Below are 5,000 nucleotides of genomic sequence, written 5' to 3' on the forward strand. Positions count from 1 at the left end.
TTTTCAATTTTTCTTTATTATTATTTTGTGATATGTTTGAAACCGAGAAAAACGGTTGTGACTCTTGGAAAAACATGATCTGAGGGAAAATGTGATAAATATACACATGTAGAATCACGAAGATAGATACACAACCTTGACGCACACACACACACGCACATTCACACACATATTTATCATATATACGTAAGATATACACACACACACACACATATATATGTGTGTTTATGTGTGTTGGTATGTATATGCATGAATGTTTGTGTATATGTATATATGTGAGCAAGTATTTATTTATATGTATACACGTGCGTGTGTGTGTGCGTGTATGTATATATATATATGTACACACACACATATATCATTTATAATGTAAATACATGTAAACCGTGCCTTCGTGTACGTGTTCGTGTGTGTGTATATATGAAGTAAATTACACACACACTAATATGCATAAAATATGCATACACATATAGACACACGGACGTATATATGTATAATGCATATATTCATGTGTGTGGATATGTATATATATACATATATATATGTATATATATGTGTGTGTGTGTGTGTGTGTGTGCATGTACATTTAATGTGCACATGCAAATTTATTTTCGCATGTATGTATGTGGGTATGTTTATCTGTAGTAAACAAAATTACTTGTAATTAAGATTGAACTAATCGTACACAAATTAAAATAATCAGGTTGATATATAATTATCATTCTTATTAAATGCAACATTAATATGTAAACGAAAGATCACATGGGCTAACATTTAACGAATGCTAAAATGGATATTCTTGGTGCTGTTCATGTTGTCGCTGTTATCGCGACAGAAATATCACAAGGGAAAGAATCGATGCTCGCCATTATTTAGTTCCATCTCTATATGTGTGTATACTCAGTCCCTTGAATTAAGGACCCCATTTAATTTATATTTAGCTCGGATGGGCCCACAAATCCTTTCGATTTTTAAACATTTTATGGTATATCTATAATCAAATATCATTAGGTATTGTATAAAAGAAATTCTTAGAATTTTGATATATTTCGTGATGGTCAATGCTTTTCATTTTGCCAAATAGACACACGGACTATATATTCGTTTTTTACTTCATATTCTGTTTTTAGAAGGACGGGGTGTACTAAACGGAAAAGGATTAAACATAAGGACACAGGAAATGTGTCAAGGCCGACACGAAGCTGTCCTTCTTAGGGCTAAAAAGCAGTAGTATTATTCCTTTTCATGGGACTGTCACATTAAGTTGACAACATGCCACCGCTTTATCGTGTTGTAGCTAGATTCACATCTGCTTTCTCCACATTCTTTTACAGAGAATTCTGATTCATTCTCTTGTGAGATGTTTTGGGCAATTTTTGGTTGGGGTCTACTGTTTCGTAAGCAGTTTTTTTCTTTTTTACTTTGGAGCTTTATAGAAGTATTGGTAGCCTTGATCTTATGGCGTGAAAGATGTTGGCTACCCTAGGATTATGTGTATTAATAAATTGGAATCGTGTGTTCATAAAATGTTTCCTTTGGTGACCTTAGTTGAGTGATTCTCGGCTTCATCAACTATATATATATATATATATAGTCTGTTAAAGTCTGCCATACCGGCCATGACGAAGGGAAATAGCCCTGAAACTCGAGTCGCCTTTATATATATATATTTATATTTATATATTTATATATTTGATCCTTTATATTGAACACTCAATATTTCATCTATATTCAATACTTTCTTTCATGGTGCCATCCATTTTTATTTTATTTTATTTTATATTGTATATTGTATATCATATTATATATTGTATATTCCATATTCTATACCCCACATTAGTTCTGCAGGAATATAAATAAAACATAAAAAACAGACAGTGTTGGAACTCTTTTAAGCAAAATAATATATTCCTCTATACACAATCATACAAAAAACCCCACCTTTTTTGTATTTATTTTTACTCGCATATATATATATATATATATATATATATATATCAATACAAAGGTAAATTTCTCTCCAGCAGGATTTGAATATAGAACTTGCCTTTGCAAAAGATATAGCACAAGGAATTTTTGTCAGGCACTCTATTGGTTCTGGCAATCCCCTGCTCTAATTATTATATTAATCATAATAATAATTCTTCACCGTTATCGGAAATGTTTCCTGAGTTAAAGTTCCATCCAATGTATTAACATGATTATATACCATTTCTGTCAAAATGTTTATAAAACACAGGGAATGGGAAATTAAAAATCGATCGAGTAGAATTTCATCTTTGAAACAAAACACACGGAAGCGACAATATTAATGCTTTTAATCCGTTTATCATTTGTCTGTCAGGAATATTTTGAAAATTAATTTCAATTCTGCTTCACGACTAGCAAAATAACGATGAGCGAATCCATCTTCATATAACATCAGGAAAATTAAAAGAATTTAGTTTAATTTATTTCAAAGGCAAGCAAATTCATTAGTCCCTACCCCTTAAAAAAGTTACGTCGGAATGGTACAGCTGTGATCGGATGATCATCAAACGTGACGAAGGAATTCAATGCGAATTTATCTGAGAAGCGATTTTACTTTCGTTTGGAATGCAAATATATTTGTTCCATGCACTCTCATCACTGCCATTTCTTTGTATTTATATTCAAAACAATATCATATCTCTTTTCCGTTTACTTGTTTCAATCATAGGAATGAGGCCAAACAGGAGTACAGAGTATATTATTGACGATAAAGAAGGAATTTCATGCGAAACCTTCTTTGCTAAACATTTAAAATCGGTGTATGTTTTATCTTTTGCGTGTTTCGGCCACTGGTTTGCGCGTAGCAGTGTTTTGGCATAAGCAAAGTTTAGGTTAGTTAAAATGTTTGTGACGTATTTCAACAATTAAAAGGCAAATTCACTGCGGTTATCGCAAAGAAAATATCTCTCTTCTGGTAAAATGTGTGAAAGTACCCTATATATATATGTGTGAAAGCACCCTATATATATTTCGTGTCATGTGAGGAAGTGGTGCACAGTGGTGTCAGAAATTTCGATTCGAGTCAAATTCACACACAGGCACACATATTGGAGTCAAAAGAATTTAGAAAACTTTCGAGTAGACGAAACATTTTTCTTTTTCCTTGGAACGGGTTTACTCGAAATATGTATAAATCTATGAATGGAAGTATGTAAATATTGAACAATTGTGTTAATCAGTTTCGAGGTTCTACGTTCGAAAATTAATTAGATACGTATGTGCGTGCGTGCTTACATACGCATATATTATTTGTATATATGTGTGTGTGTTTTTTTAAAATTTATAATGACATGTGTCCACACAATTTTCCTCTACGAAATTCACTCAAAACATATTGGTCAACACGGTGTTATAGTAGAAGAAATTCTTCTAAAGTGCCACACAATGAAACTGAACCCAAAGCCACGTGGATACAAACCGAACTCGTTAACCCCCACAACCATGCCTCCGCCTATGCCAAATACGAAACACAGTTGAGGACTTTTGTCATGTTAACAATACTTTTCTGTATTGATGTATTTATTATCATTGCTCTCTGCAATTAATTCCATGTGTTAAAGGTGTTCAAATATTCATCATCTATTTCACTTCAAATCCAACTGCATAGCAGTTAGCTTGTATCAAGAAACGCATAATGTTATGTATTGAATATAATTTCGCATGCAACCTTGAAACTTTTACAGCGCTAAACCGCTTAGCTATCAATAAAATATTGTCATACGGTCCACATTTCTATATTAAATAGTAATTTCTGAAACCATCAAATAAATTGCTGGAACTAATGAAATTTACATTAGATTAATTAGAAATGGAATTTGCGTGATAACTTGTGGGGAAACACAGAGTTCTTGAAATGCAGACATTATAAAACGAGAGAAATAGACAATATATAAACGATATATGAAAGTAACAATATCCATGGTGAGTTAATGGGATAGTGAGCCTTAATGAACTCGCTTGACTGGTTACTATTAACAACTAAATTTCCCTTTAAATTACAAACTGCAGCAGTGGTTCGCGATATGCTGGGAATAAAATATTTATCAAACATGTATTCCTGGCTCATTTATTATCTTTTATCTTTTACTTGTTGTAGTTAGTGGACTGTGGTCATTCTGGAGCATCGACGGGTTTAGAGACAAAATTCTTGTCGAAGAAATAGGTACAGGTGTGGCTGTGTGGTAAGAAGTTTGCTTCTCAGTCACACGGTTCTGAAATCAGTCCTACTGCATGGCAATTTGGGTAAGTCTTTTGTATTATGGCCTCGGGCCGACGAAAACCTAGTCAGTGCATTTTGTAGACGGAAACTGAAAGAAGCCTGAAGCATATATATATATATATATATACATATATATATATATATATATGTCTGTGTGTGTGTGTTCGTCCACCACCACCACTTGAGAACCGGTGTTGGTGTGTTTACGTCCTCGGAAATTAGCAGTTCCGCGAAAGTAACCAATAAAATAAATACCAGGCATTAAAAAATGTCCTGTGGTCAATTTGTTCGAATAAAACCTCTTCAAAGCGGTGCCCCAGCGTGGCCACAGTCTACTGACTGAAACAAGTAAAGGATAAAAGCCCCCCCCCCCCACGCCTGCACATATTTTTATGTATGGTACTCATGTTATCTGTCTTTTTTGCAGAACCGCTAATTACAAGGAAAAGCCCAACAATCAACACCGCTTGTCAAACGGTGTTGACGTACAAACATAAGCTCAAAGACACACACTCTCCTACATACACAAGCACACACAGACAGACTCACACACACACAGACTCACACACACACACACACACACACACACATGTTTATATACGATGGGATTTTACAGTTGCAATATATCCTCTTCTACTCTAGGCGCAAGGCCCTAAATTATGGAGGAGGGGCGCCAGTCGTTTAGATCGACCCTAGTATGCAACTGGTATTAGACGCGTGTCTGCCATGTCGACAGCTATGTAAAGCATAA

Source organism: Octopus bimaculoides, chromosome 27 (genome assembly GCF_046866305.1).
Source record: "Octopus bimaculoides isolate indiv1 chromosome 27, ASM4686630v1, whole genome shotgun sequence".
Classification (NCBI taxonomy): Eukaryota; Metazoa; Mollusca; class Cephalopoda; order Octopoda; family Octopodidae; genus Octopus; species Octopus bimaculoides.